This window comes from Podarcis erhardii, assembly GCF_964252035.2.
Source record: "Podarcis erhardii genome assembly, chromosome: 12".
NCBI lineage: Eukaryota > Metazoa > Chordata > Lepidosauria > Squamata > Lacertidae > Podarcis > Podarcis erhardii.
The window spans coordinates 25,233,051-25,249,241 of record NC_138513.1 but is presented as its reverse complement, the minus strand read 5'-3'; positions in this window follow the sequence as shown (position 1 = coordinate 25,249,241).

Below are 16,191 nucleotides of genomic sequence, written 5' to 3'. Positions count from 1 at the left end.
ACTTCAACCCAATTCCTAGATTCTGCGTTCCTTGATGCCTGTGAAGCAGTGGCTGCTGTTGTTTTTTACTGGCCTGAAGTCAGCTGCAGCTTATGTCAGTCTAAGGTCATGTCATCTGCAAATCAATTTACACTGTGAAATATAAAATGACGGGCTGATATTAAACATAGATCCATGTACAAAAAAGTACAGGCAGACCCATCTTACATATCTGAATCAATGTCATCATTTTTGTGTGAACAAAGTGTCCTACAGTTGTTTTCAACGAAGTCATACTCAGAGGAGTCCCATTGAAATCAGTGGCTGTTAGTTATTACGAACTCAGTTATTACTAACTTGTCTATTTATTTTAATAGTTCTATGCTAGGATGTAGTCATGTAAAATCCCAAGATCTTTTTTTCCTAATATGGCTATCAGAATAAATTGCCATTCCGTTATGACCCCATCATGTGAATGTTTTTGCATGTGTAAGTGCTCTTGGGGGGGGGAGCCCCATTTAATTTACTGCAGCATCACCTCTTGTAGAAACTTTGCTAGAATCAGGATGAAATTAGCTGAAGTTCCAAGAAATTAAAAGGTTTAATAGAGAAATCAAAACACTTCCATGGAATGCTTGTAGAAGTATGGCATCTCATTAATGAACCTAATCCTTCATTTAATTAACTAAATAGAAAATAAGCAATCTTATCAACTAATAGCTAATGATAAGCAACATGCATGCTTCAGCTCTATTTATAGTATATAGTTATAATGATCCTTCTTTTAGCCAAAGAGAGCACAAACTGAGGTTTTTTGCTATGTCATGGCATAGGCCCAACATCTAGAAGGGTGTGGTGGTAGTTTTGTAAGTGAAAATTGCATTCTAGGGTTGCCATATTTCAAAAAACTTTTTTGAGTTTGGCCCTAGTTGATGGACTTTTTATGCAAAATCTCAAAAAAGTGAGTTTTTGAGCTATTTTTAATTAAATTTACCAAAATCTGCACTTCCGACATGGGCTGCCATACGTCCACATTTTTCCGGACACTTCTGCGATTTCCACCCGGACACTGCTAACAAGGGCTGAATACCAGCTATTGAGGCACCTAACCATAAGCCTGCATTTTTATCAAAGCTTCTATATATTTCAATCAAGGCTTGTATTTAAAAATGAGCTTAAAAAGGATTTTCAAATGTTTCATGCCAGGCAGAGAAAACCTTGGCCATTCTCCTAAGACAAGAGGGCCCCATTGATTTATAGTAGAAAAACAATTCTCAAAGTCATAAAAAGGGAGAATTACATATGCTGCCCCAAGGCTGAGAAAACACCATTAGGAATGGGGAAGATAATACCAATGTGCCTCCCAGTAAAATGAGCCAGATCTTCTTTCTAAGGTTGAAAGGCCAGGAGCAAATGGGAAAAACATTTAGCTAGAAGAAAGAGAGCATTTTTGGGGAAGTCTTTTTCTAAAGCCATTCTTTCTTAAACTGAAGAGGCTTCTTTTAAAAGCTGTGTTTTATTGAGTTCCTTCCTTTTTACTTTGAAAAGCTTTATTCTTTTAAGAGGCTACCTATGATAAATGTATGAAATATATTAGCTTAAATATATTGGCTTAAATGTAATTATGCAAAGGATTTAAGAAATGCTAGATTCTTATTTCATAGAGTCATATTGCAATAGGAGACCAGAGGGGCAAATGAGCCTAGCCCCCCTGCCAGACAGAAGACGCCATCTAAGCAGTCTTGATATATAGTTGTCAGGCATTTTGTTTAGAAACCTTAAATGAAGGAAATCTTTCAATGTTGATGTGAAACTCAAGATCCTTGACATCTGTTGAACATAAAAATGTAAGATTAAACATTTGTTTTAGAAGGCAATAGGGCAAGAAGGGCAAGAGGTGAGCTGGTAATTAAGATTCCATGTAAGATATATTATTACTTATATGTCATATATATAGCTCTTTGTCTCCCTTATAAGGGCAAGGAAATGGGTGTATCTTTTGTGGGTGTATTTTTGTGATTGGTTCTAGCAAACAGCCAATAGGAATTTCAACCAGGCTGATTGGACAGAGGCAGCCACAGGAGGAGCAAAGGGGGCTGGATTAAGGGAATATAAGTGCTGGCCAGAATGGCAGGAGGCCAGGCCAGAGCTTGGTAACCATGTACCACTGTGCCTCTTATTTATTTGTCTGACAAATAAATTACTATTTTAATTTCTCTATTGCTGCGTTGAATATTTCATTCCAGCTAAGCGTTAACCACAAGCAGGGTGCTACATTTTATGGTGCCGTGACTCGGATAAGTGGTCTGCTGGAACGCAGCCCCTTCGCCCTACTGGGCAGGGTACAAGAGAGAGGACAACTGCTTACCCAAAGCGCGCACTGGTAAATTTTTCCAGGGGGAACGCAGAAGACTCGTCTGTCTGATACCCTGCTCACTGGCGGCGACGGACCGGGGGAAACAGGGAACCAACCAAGGGTAAGTGCACAAAGGGATTTTTGGCCCTCCAATTAATTAGGAGGAAGAGAAGTCTTGATCAAACTTCTGCGTCTCAGTAAGGGGAAACTGAGTACGCTAGGTGGTTGGGTACATCAGATGGTGATCTGGTGTAGGGAAAGGGAAAAATTGGGAGGTAGAGTGTGGTGAAGTATCCAGCACATTGTATGTGTGAGAAAGTACAGAGCAATCTGTAGCTGACCTGAGTGTGGAGTGGGCAGTACTTCGGTTCCTAGTAAGGCGACTTCACTAGGCAAGGAAACCCACAAAGCGCGTCTGTGAGTGACTGAGTGGATACTTCACAGGGCCATACAATGGGAGTTGGGGGTTCAAAGGGGGAAAATACACCTCTTGAGTGTATGTTAAATAATTTTAAGAAGGCCTTCTCAGGGGCATATGGAGTCAAAATGACGCCAGAGCGCTTGAGAACGTTATGTGAACTAGAATGGCCAAAACAAATTACTGGATGGCCATCTCAGGGAACCTTTGATATAAATTTAGTAAGCAAACTTTGGACTGATATCGCCAAAGAAACTGGAGGGTGCCCAGAACAATTTCCATATATAGATTCCTGGCTGAGCACATTAAATAAAAATCCTCCATGGATAAGGGAATGCAAAGTCAAACGATGCAAATTATTGGCTGTAAAAGCCGAAGCTAGGAAAGGAATCTTGCCAAATAAACTCAAACCCATTTTTGAGGGGCCAGAGGAAGAGGTGCTTCCACCTCCACCCTATGCTCCACATCGAAGGGAGCTTAATCCAAACACTCCACCAGTTGTAACCCCAAGGCAAGAAACTGGAATGAATAATGGGAGTGGAGTCACAGAGTTTGATTCCTTGATAGATTATGATAAATATCTTCAGGAGGCATTGGAGTCCTATAATAAAGCCCAAGCAGAAGTGGTTATTCCACCTGTGACTCCTAATAGACCTCCATCTACAGTCTCCTTTAGTGGAACAACTGATTGCCCACCCCAAACCCCTGTACATCCAAGTCCCAGAGAAATGTTACAGAAGTTACAGGGAGACCTTGCTCGGTCAGCAAGCAATACAGCCAGGCGTATAAAGCTGCTAAAAGAACGCCTTGCGACAGATACCATCCCCTATGATTTGAGGCCCCTAGAGCAAAGTGAAGAGAAAGGTCACGTAGTAGCCCCTCTTAGAAGAGTATTTGATGCACTTGAGGAGCCTGCGCTGGTTAATGGGCAACCCGGACCACGGCCACCTCGAACTTCGACCCTGCAATATATTCCATTCACAACTACAGATCTGATGAATTGGAAAACACACACCCCATCTTTTGCAGAAAAACCTCAGGCTATGATGGACTTGGTGACTTCAATAGTAAATACTCATAGTCCTACTTGGACAGATTGCCGCCAGCTCCTGAATACTCTGTTCACCACTGAGGAAAGGAGAGACATAATTGAAAAGGCACAGATATATTTGCGTGAGCAGGCCAGAGTGGGAAATATTTATAATATTGACCGTCATCTCCAAGATAACTTTCCCTTGGAAGATCCTAATTGGGATCCAAACAATGCAATTCACCTGGCCAGACTTACCACCTACCGCCAGACACTTGTGCAAGGTATCCGCAGGGCATGCCAGAAGCCCACTAATATGTCTAAAGTCTCAGAAGTAGAACAGAAACCAAATGAGAGTCCGGGAGACTTTTTAGAGAGGCTGCAAGAAGCCTATCGTATATGGACTCCTTTTGACCCTGAAGCCCCTGAAAACACCAGAATGATTACTGCTACATTTGTGGCCCAGTGCGCTTCTGACATTCGTAAGAAAATTCAGAAATCAGAAGGATGGGAAGGGATGCTGATGAGCCAAATTATGGCCATTGCACGCCGAGTTTATCGGAATAGGGATGAGGCTGAGAAGCAAGAGAAGAAGAAGTGGCAGAAGGAAAAGATGGTAATGCTAGCCACAGCAGTGAAGCAAGACCACCGCCCCTTAAATGGAGGGCGAGGGCGAGGAAGGAATCCACCACTGGGAAGGAATCAATGTGCAAATTGCAAGAAGGAGGGTCACTGGAAGCGGGAGTGTCCTGAACCCCTGAGGTTGGAAGAAGTACGCCCAGGCCCAGGCCCAGGCTCCGGCCCAAGAAACCAGGGACGGGGACGGGGAATGATCCGAGATGGAAGATATCAGAGACCAGGACAGGGACGGAGTAGAGACAATTTCATTGGACTGGCAGAAGAGGATTTTACTCAAGACTAGGAACGACCGGACTCCATAAAGTTAGGCTTCTAGGAGCCCACGGTCACGATTCAATTAGGGAGCCATTTAATAGACTTTATGATTGATACTGGGGCTGAATACTCAGTACTCCCAGAACTATTGCAGAAAAAGGCATCCAAAAGTGTAGTCATTAAAAGTGCCACTGGACAGTCAGCCAAGAGGTCTTTCCTCCAACCTTTGGAATGCCAGATTGGGGGACATCGTTTAACCCATCAGTTTTTGTATATACCTGAGTGTCCAATACCTCTCTTAGGCAGAGATATGCTGTCCAAATTGCAGGCCCAAATCACTTTCACTCCTCGAGGTCCAGAAATGAAACTGCCATCAAAAGCAGCAGGAATAATTACCCTCTCAGTACCTAAGGAACAATCATGGCGCCTAATGTCAGCCTTGCAAGTCCAACCCACATTGGATACAGAATTAAACAAGCTCCTCCGAACTCTACAGGTGCCACCAGGAGTATGGGCCGAAAATAGCCCACCAGGAATGGCTAAGAATATAGCTCCAATTGTAGTAACCCTAAAACCTATGGCTACCCCTGTATCTGTAAAGCAATATCCCTTACCCCGGCGAGCAGCGGAGGGCATCCAGAAACATTTGGACCGCCTATTAAAATATGGTCTGCTTAAACCTTGCCAATCAGAATGGAACACACCCCTTTTGCCTGTTCGAAAACCTGGGACAGATGAATACAGGCCAGTACAGGACTTGAGGCTCGTAAACCAGGCTATCGAGACCTTGCACCCAAATGTACCAAACCCATATACCTTGCTGAGTTTGATCCCACCAGAAGCAACATTTTTTACTGTATTGGACTTGAAAGATGCATTCTTCTGTTGCCGGCTGGCACCACAGAGCCAACCTATATTTGCCTTCCAGTGGGAAGACCCTTTGACAGGAACAAAAGGCCAGCTAACCTGGACAAGATTGCCCCAAGGATTCAAAAATTCCCCAACTTTATTTGGCACTGCCTTGGCGAGGGATCTAACAAGTTACCCCTCAACACCGGGAGAAAAGGTGGTTCTGCAATATGTGGATGATCTTATACTAGCTGCAAAGGATTTTGATACCTGTAAAGAAGGGACAGAGGAACTGCTCCACTTGCTCTGGGAAGCTGGCTACCGAGTTTCCCAGAAAAAGGCACAGTTATGTTTAGAAAAGGTCAAATATTTGGGCTTTGACATCTCACACCAACAACGAGCATTGAGACCAGAGAGGAAAGAAGCTATTTGCCTTATCAAGGAACCTACCACAAGAAAACAACTTAGGGGATTCCTGGGAACAGCAGGGTTTTGTAGACTATGGATACCTGATTTCAGTAGTCTGGCCAAGCCCTTACATGAAAGCACTCGAGGTGCAGAAAAGGACCCATTCGTATGGGGACCTGAGCAGAAACAAGCCTTTTTAGTTATCAAACAACGACTTATGGAGGCACCAGCCCTTGGATTGCCTAATTCGGAAAAACCCTTTCAGCTGTATGTACATGAACAGAATGGGATTGCAGCGGCAGTCCTGACCCAGAGATTAGGAAGTTGGAACCGTCCAGTAGCTTATTTGTCTAAACAATTGGACTCAGTAGCAAAAGGATGGCCTCCATGCCTAAGGGCAGTAGCGGCCACTGCGAGCCTTGTCAAAGAAGCTGATAAATTTACCTTTGGCCAGACGATGTATGTGAATGTACCTCATGCTGTTCTGACACTCATGGAATATAAGGGTAGTTATTGGCTAACGAACCCAAGGATGGCTAGATACCAAGGCCTATTGTGTGAAAATCCCAGGATTCATCTACGAGTAGTGAATATGCTCAATCCAGCGACTTTGCTGCCCCTACCAGAGGTAGATGATGAGGAATCACATGATTGTCTCCAAGTAATGGATGAAGTTTATTCCAGTAGACCTGATCTGAAAGATGAGCCATTGAAAAATCCAGATGTTGTATATTATACGGATGGTAGCAGTTACCTGCATGAAGGTGCCAGACGAGCAGGATATGCTGTGGTCACCAATGAGGAAGTTGTGGAAGCTGAGGCTTTGCCTGCTGGCACCTCAGCACAAAAGGCTGAACTTATAGGTTTAACTAGAGCTCTGCAATTGGCAGCCGGATGTAAGGCAAACATCTATACTGATTCAAAATATGCCTTCTTAACCCTGCATGCACATGGAGCTCTATGGAAAGAAAGAGGTCTAATCGGAGCCCACGGGAAGGCTTTGAAATATGGAGCTGAAGTAGAAATCCTGTTAGAAGCAGTATGGGCTCCAGAACAGATTGCTGTAATGCACTGCAAAGGTCATGGACGAGGAAGGGATCCAATAACCAGAGGAAATCATGCTGCTGACAAAGCAGCCCGAGAGGCAGCCCAAAAGCCTGTGGGAGGATTTATAGCAGCCCTCATACCAGAGGTAGTTCCAGAAGAAGTTAAACCTCACTATACCCCAGAAGAGAGGAAGTGGGCTGAACAGGAAAGAGCGGTTGTGAAGGACGGTTGGATGATCCTGCCGGACAATAGGATTTATGTACCTCATCATCTAGCAGGCACAATTGTAAGAAATTATCATGAATCTACTCACCTTGGCGGTACTGCAACTAGAGAAAGTCTCAGTCGGAAGTTGTATATTATTAATCTATCACAATTAGCAACTTGCATTTCACAGAAATGTGTTCTTTGTGCTAAAAACAATCCCAGGCAGGGACCGGTACAACCTCCTGGAATTCAGCATGTGGGATACGTCCCCATGGAAAGCCTAATTGTGGACTTCACAGAGCTGGTCCCTTCTAAGGGATTCAAGTATCTCCTTGTGTTTGTAGATACTCTTACCGGATGGGTTGAAGCTTTTCCCACCCGAACTGAAAAGGCACGAGAGGTAACTAAAAGACTCCTCACTGAATTGATCCCAAGGTTTGGATTACCTAGATGCATTGGAAGTGATAATGGGCCAGCGTTCATTGATCAAGTAGTACAAGAAGTATGTCGAGTCCTACAAGTAAAATGGAGATTGCATACAGCATATAGGCCTCAGAGTTCAGGGAAAACTGAAAGAATGAATCGGACTCTGAAAACCCAATTGGCAAAATTAACCCAGGAAACGGGATTGGGATGGGTAGATGTGTTACCCATAACACTGTTTCGTGTTCGGTGTGCACCCACAAAAAGACTTAAGTTGTCACCTTTTGAGCTCCTGTATGGGAGACCGCCCTCCTTTGTTCAGGATATTCCAGCTGACCTTAAACAAATAGGAGATCATGTGACACAGGGACAAGTGCAATCTCTCTCCCGTGTTTTTGTTTCTCTTAACAGGTGGGCCCTCGAGCGCACGCCGTGCAGCATTGCCGAGCCGATTCATCAGTTCCAGGCTGGCGATAGCGTATGGGTGAAAGAGTGGAAACGTGATCCACTTGCACCTAAGTGGCGTGGACCTTACACCGTCTTGCTCTCTACTCCAACAGCGGTGAAGGTAGCTGAGGTGACCCCCTGGATTCATCACTCTCTTTTGAAGAAGTCTGAAGGCAGTTGGACGTGCAAAGGTGACCCCTCTAATCCTTTAAAACTAACTCTCTCCAAAAACCCCTGTATCTAGCCCTACCGGGAACGGGCTAGGTCACGGGCAACATTTGACGACCGGCCTGCTGCAGCCACAACCTGGAAGCTGGCTGACCTGCGCACGCCTGAAGCTTGAGGAGCGTCTGAACCAGCGACTGTGAACGGAAAGATTCTCTAATACAATTGATTGACTGCCCCCCTTGTGGAACAATTATCAGAGATATTACTCATTGGGGATCCTCGGGATATATGTTTTGGTCTTGGTGGTTCCCCATTTCTGTCACTGGGGGAATTATATTGGGGCTAATAATTATTTGCTATCACAATAAGGTAATCTTTTGTGGAAGGAATGCATATACTAGACATCAACATGATTTTATTATTAATCCTGATCCCTTGGGAAGGGGAAGGGTCCTTGAATCTGACCAAATTGGCTAAATATGGATTCAGCCATGACCACAATATGTGGGTAGGTTTAGCTGAAATGGTAGCTAATGTTGCAAATAGGACCAATTGCCTTGTTTGCTCTCTTGGGCCAGATGATTCAGAGGGAGGTATGCCCTTATTACCGATACCATTAGATGCTATTGGTATGGTAAGCGAAATGCCACACCAAACTGAAATACAGAATTTCCCCGGATGGAACTCAACTAAACCATTACGAGTTATACCTGTACAAGGGGAATTCTGTGTACATAAATCATCAGATGCAGCTGATTCTCCCATGATAGGCTCTTCTCATTGTCACTATACTTGGGATTATAAGAAGAATAGTCATACTTGGGCACACGGTACTACCTATCGAACTCGGAATACCTTGCCCTGTGCACCTCCTTTTATTCACGCATGGAAAGTGGTGTGGAACATAACTGTGACAGAAAAAGGCAATCTAACATACTGCACTGTGAACTCTCTACCCCTTTTGGTATTTCGCCTTCTGTACTCCCCGTACCAAAAACCTCAGACCCGATGGTTGTGGTGGATATGTGGAGAATGGGCATACAAGAAACTCCCTTCCAAATGGAGTGGGACTTGTTTCTTGGGTTGGGTATTACCACCAATGTGGATTATGCCCACTAGTTCGGCCAGGCGAACACGAAGGAATGCTGATATTTCTCATATAGCAGGAGGAAGTACCCAAAGTTGGAGCGGTACTGATGATTGGCCACCAGAGCGCATTATAGCCTATTATGATCCTGCCTCCTGGAATCCTGGTGAGCTCATACAAGGGGCACGGGATCCTATTTATAATCTAAACAGAATAATTCGATTGCAAGCAGTAGTGGAACTTGTAACCAATGCAACGGCCCAGAGTTTGAGACTTATTGCACAACAGTTGGATGAAAGTAGAGCCGCCATTTTTGGGAATGGATTATGTACTTGCCAGGCAGGGAGGCCTATGTGGAGTCTTGAAATTGACAGGGAATGCCTGTTGCTTTAACATTTCTGATAATGGTGAGGCAATCCGTGTGTTGGCCACAAAGATGGAGAATATAGCACATGTCCCAGTACAAACATGGGAAGGATGGGATATGGGATGGCTCACCAATTGGTTACCTAATGTCACAGGACTCAAAGGGATACTATTGTCTTGCTTGTTTTTCTTGACAGTAGTAGTATTGGTTTTATGTATGATGCCATGTATCATTTCATGTTTTAGAAGTACAATTAGCAAGATGGTTTCAAATGAAACTCTACCTCATATCATGGCCCTATACAGAGCTTTACCTCAGGAATATGATGAAGGTCAAGCTATCAAGGACACTTGGGATGAAGGTCCTTGAGCTTGAAAGGGGGGAATGAGGCACCTAACCATAAGCCTGCATTTTTATCAAAGCTTCTATATATTTCAATCAAGGCTTGTATTTAAAAATGAGCTTAAAAAGGATTTTCAAATGTTTCATGCCAGGCAGAGAAAACCTTGGCCATTCTCCTAAGACAAGAGGGCCCCATTGATTTATAGTAGAAAAACAATTCTCAAAGTCATAAAAAGGGAGAATTACATATGCTGCCCCAAGGCTGAGAAAACACCATTAGGAATGGGGAAGATAATACCAATGTGCCTCCCAGTAAAATGAGCCAGATCTTCTTTCTAAGGTTGAAAGGCCAGGAGCAAATGGGAAAAACATTTAGCTAGAAGAAAGAGAGCATTTTTGGGGAAGTCTTTTTCTAAAGCCATTCTTTCTTAAACTGAAGAGGCTTCTTTTAAAAGCTGTGTTTTATTGAGTTCCTTCCTTTTTACTTTGAAAAGCTTTATTCTTTTAAGAGGCTACCTATGATAAATGTATGAAATATATTAGCTTAAATATATTGGCTTAAATGTAATTATGCAAAGGATTTAAGAAATGCTAGATTCTTATTTCATAGAGTCATATTGCAATAGGAGACCAGAGGGGCAAATGAGCCTAGCCCCCCTGCCAGACAGAAGACGCCATCTAAGCAGTCTTGATATATAGTTGTCAGGCATTTTGTTTAGAAACCTTAAATGAAGGAAATCTTTCAATGTTGATGTGAAACTCAAGATCCTTGACATCTGTTGAACATAAAAATGTAAGATTAAACATTTGTTTTAGAAGGCAATAGGGCAAGAAGGGCAAGAGGTGAGCTGGTAATTAAGATTCCATGTAAGATATATTATTACTTATATGTCATATATATAGCTCTTTGTCTCCCTTATAAGGGCAAGGAAATGGGTGTATCTTTTGTGGGTGTATTTTTGTGATTGGTTCTAGCAAACAGCCAATAGGAATTTCAACCAGGCTGTTTGGACAGAGGCAGCCACAGGAGGAGCAAAGGGGGCTGGATTAAGGGAATATAAGTGCTGGCCAGAATGGCAGGAGGCCAGGCCAGAGCTTGGTAACCATGTACCACTGTGCCTCTTATTTATTTGTCTGACAAATAAATTACTATTTTAATTTCTCTATTGCTGCGTTGAATATTTCATTCCAGCTAAGCGTTAACCACAAGCAGGGTGCTACACTATGTCTGCGAAATTCCAGACGTATGGCAAGCCTATTGCTTCCTTGTTACCCTAACAATGGGATTATTCAACAGCTTTGAGGGAAAGGAGTTACCCCAGATCCTTATATCATCAGCTTGAATGAATGACTGAATCTTTATTTGCGTCAGCCATTGGCCATAGCAATAAAACAATAGTATGATATACAAATAATTTTTAAAAGTCAATTATATAAAATACATTTTAGGGTTTTGAATCAATAGTCAAATAGTGGATCTTATTCTAATTGCCCCAGCTAAAAACCTTGCAACCTGTGCTTTCACCTGCTCTTCTTGATCTGACAAGAGAAAGGACACTGCGGCAGTGGGCTTTCCTTCATGTATTTGGCCAAAACACATAGCTGTCTTTTGGAGCTACATGACATTTTGGAGCTACATGACACTTATTTCTGATTGTGAGGTTCACATAAATGCTGGTCTGTGTGGATGGTAGATAGTTGCATTTACCTTTTGTTGAATGCAATGCTATTGTTTTATTAGGTCCTGTGAAGCACACTGATTTATAAATCAAATGTAGCAGCAGCACATGTTTTACAGGTCCATCTTAAACAATAACGTGTGAGATGGGTCTTAAGAAGTATGTTTCTGACTTTGAAAACTATTTTTAAAAAAATTCATACACTGTACAATGTTTAGGACTCCTGTGTGCCATTAAAGAAATCAGTTTCACATGAATGAATTAACTTGTTCTACTCAGAGTAAGCACACTGAAATTAAAATACATGACCAATTTAGGTTGATTCTGAGTAGCATTCAGTTAGCTACAATCCAAAATAACCAACATGAGGGTTGTCCATCACAAGTGGGGGGGGCACACAGTTTCATTGAACTGTGAGATCAAACAGCAAAATCCCTACTGTGCATATCTTACGAGCAACTCTATACACAACAAACATACAATAAATAACATTTTCACATGATGAGACGAAAGCATACAATTGACAGCTATGCCTAGCATCCAGAGAGAAATGCTTGTGTACATATTTCTGCTAAGGATTTCCATTCAGAAATATTTCTATTTCGCCTTGTTTGGTATTATTATTTTGCAATCAGTAGCAGAGGCCATCCTGACAGAAAGGTTGGGGAGACTGTTGGGGACAGCATGAGATGGAACCACTAAGGTGGCTCAAATTCTGTCAGCCATTCAAAATGTTGCTCAGCTGCCACTCTCACTTAGTTGAGCACAGCAGTAGTTATGAGGAGCAAAGAGCTCGCCAGTGGTTTTGAAATGGCCTCCTGCTGTCAAGACGTCAATTTAAAAACAAGGAGCCAGCGATGGCCAACAATTTAAACACAATGGATTGCCCCCTGACTGGCGTCTAAGCAACAATACGTTGATGGCAGGATGCAGGATCAGCCAAGAGAGATCAGAAATGCTCTTAACATGCTAGAAATTGTTTAATTGGAAGCTTCCACTGAAAAATGCAAAACTACCATTGGAGGCTGTCTAGATGCTGCGTTCCATAATAGCACACATCCATTCATCAAGGACCAAAAAAGGAAATTGTAAGAATGGGCTCGTAGATGCCCACAAAATGTGCATTCTGTCTTCCATGGATTTTAATAGGCTAATGCCCATGAGTCTAGCCATCATTTTCATAGATTTCTGGTGTAGACTTCTGTAATATGCAACACATGCGGCTACCTCTGGAGATAGTTTGGAAACTGTAGTTCTTTCAGAATACAGCTGCTAGAATGCTAACTGGACCAGGTGTTAGGAATCTGCCTTATACTAACTTGCACTATTTCCCCTATTTTAGCCCAGCACGGTCTACTCCAGAGTCCCAGCAACATGTCTTTCATGTCACCTCTACCTGTTCCTTTAACTCAGGGAGGAGAACTGGTGGCCCTCCAGCTATTGCTAGACTCCAACTCCTACTGGCTCCCTCTAGCATAGCCAGTGTTCAGGAATGCTAGGGGTTGAAGTCCAACAATTTCTGGAGGACCACAGGTTTCCTAAGCCTACTTTAACTGTACATATCAAGGACTGAACATGGGACCTTCATCATGTAAAGCTGGTGCTTTCTACTGAGCTATAATCTGCATCTTTGTCATTGGTCTTTATTATTTTTAAAAAATTGAACCTACATAGTATGCTAACACCAAATATAGATAGATGATAGATACAGTGCTTTTTTCTTTAAAAAATGTTTAGGGGGTACTCTCATTTTGACTCAAGAAAATCCCCATTTTATAGTTCAAATTGGGAAAAATAAATACAGTAAATGGACAAAAGGACAAAGATTTACAAAATGTTTAGAAGATAGATGACAGATAGATTAGATAGATAGATGGAAGATGGTAGATAGATGATTGAGATAGATAGATGATAGATGATAGATAGATAGATAGATAGATAGATAGATAGATAGAGATAGATAGATAGATAGATAGATAGATGATAGATATAGATTATAGTTGCTTTAACCTCTCAGAACCACAGCGCACTCTGGCCCCCTCCAAAGATAAGTTGAAACCCTCAAGAGCCTCATCCTAAAATGGCCTTATGGGAGCTGTTACAATTTATCATATCAGTGCTGGTAAGAGAATTTTTGGTTCACAGATCACTAGCCTGGTAGTAAATGCATCTTAAACTCCTATCTACTTTTCCTTAATGGTCTTCTAATTAAAACAAATGGCTAAACAGATTTCTTTCAAATTAAAATCTAGTGCTGAAATAGTCCCTGGTGCAGAGTTGCCAACCTTAAATTGTTCGAGAATGATCAAGTCAGACAACTCTAATCATGAGATTGGCTTACAGATGATGTGATTTTAAAAATAATTAATGCTTTCTTCTTTAAATTTATTTCCTTGTTGCTGTGCCTTCAAGGTACAGGGAAATCATGTTTCAAGGTTTTGCTTATGCTTGTTGTACCTGAGAAATGGAAGTTCTTAAGCACTTACGAGAAATATTCTGAGTCCCTGTTCTTGGGGGATTGGTGATCCAAGACAAATTGCAGCAGTAGACTGCACTGTTTCAAGTGTTGCCTTGCCACAACCCAAATATCCAAATATCCTGTTGAATGTTGACAGGTGTTGAGAAGGGTCCAGCTCAGAATGAATCTCCCCACTTGATAGAAAATGATAACTTGCTGGGGGGAGGTGTAGAACTAGGCAATATGAGTGCAGGGATACAGGAAAGATATTCAGAGAGACCAAAGCACTGAAGTTTGAAGTGCAAGTGCCAAAGACACTCAAGGGGGAGACTGTATACAAATGTCTAAAAGCTAATGCAAGTGCTTGGTCTTAATCTAGAGGATGACACTGATATAGTAAGCATAATGGAAACCTGATGGAACACAGAGAACCAAAGGGGCACATTTACCTTCATTGGCCTCTATAGGGAGCCCAATGAATGATGTACTGGAGGTGGTGCAGCTCTGTACATCAAAACAGTGCCAGATTTACATATAAGCTAAACAAGCTATAGCTTAGGGCCCCACTCTCTTTGGGGCCCCCAAAAAAATTTAAAGGAAAAAACCTGGAAGTACATTTCCAAAATATAAGATAAAAAACAAATAAAATAAAACCTACATACAGCAACAGTGTTTTGTGTTGTGTAGGCTCCTATGATGTAAGTAATGGGCCTCGCCTATTAGCCTGCTCCCTAAAATATCACTGATTTGCTCATTTCTATATACAGTGGTACCTTGGTTCTCAAACTTAATCCGTTCTGGAAGTCTGTTCCAAAACCAAAGCATTCCAAAACCAAGCTTGATAATTATTTCACTATTAATATATTTCTTCTTAATTGTATTTCAGTTCAACAATTACTTGGATAAAATACATATTTTGTTATGTGCAAATGACTTTAGATACCTATTAGGTCCATAAATTAGCATATAGCATATATTCAACACAAAAAACAGTGACCATTTGTTGTTGACAAAGGACAGCTGGACATATAAAGGGCCCCATTACCTTCAAAACAAAATAAAAAAAATTCCTTCCAGTAGCACCTTAAAGACCAACTGAGTTAGTTCTAGGTATGAGCTTTCGTGTGCATGCACACTTCTTCAGATACACACTGAAGAAGTGTGCATGCACACGTGTGTATCTGAAGAAGTGTGCATGCACACGAAAGCTCATACCTAGAACTAACTCAGTTGGTCTTTAAGGTGCTACTGGAAGGAATTTTTTTTATTTTGTTTTGACCATGGCAGACCAACACGGCTACCTATCTGTAACCATTACCTTCAGTAGCTTAGGGCCTCATCAAACCTAAATCCGGCCCTGCATAAAAAAGAGCATTGAGTCCAGCAATCTAGACTTCCTCTACAGAATCATAGTGGGTGGTGATACCAAGTTTCATGAGTGATTTGATACTGGGGATGAATGCTAAGGGAAATCTTGAGATGAAGAATGAAATCAAGGGAGCATCCAGAAGAGGAGATGTTGTAGTAACAGGGGACTTCAACTACATACCCTCCAACACAATGTGGTCCAAATCCAGGACACCATCTTCCAGGTCCAAAAATCCCACACGAGTCATGTGACCAGCGTGAGATCGCAGACCCAGAAAAAGCTGAATCAAATTACCCTGCATCCCTGACAGATATAAGGTTTGAGGCTCCTCTGGCTTCTATTGGCTTTAATACTGTGATCTTGAAGAAAGCCTGAGAAGTTTTAGACTGAATAATTCCATGCTGAGGGAGACTCAGAAGTTGTTAAATTAAAAAATATAGAGTCGATAAGCAACTTTTGTTAAATTATAATTGCTGAGATGCCATGAGCAATCAAATAATATATTAAGGGCTCAAATCAACTCAGCAATCCTTCTATGGAAACAGACAGATACACTTGTTGCTTTAAGGCATGCAATAGTTTTTAAGCATGTAGTAATTAATTGGCACCTATTCCAAGTGTGTTTTTTAAATAAAAAACAAAAAAAGCTATGAAATAAGGAAA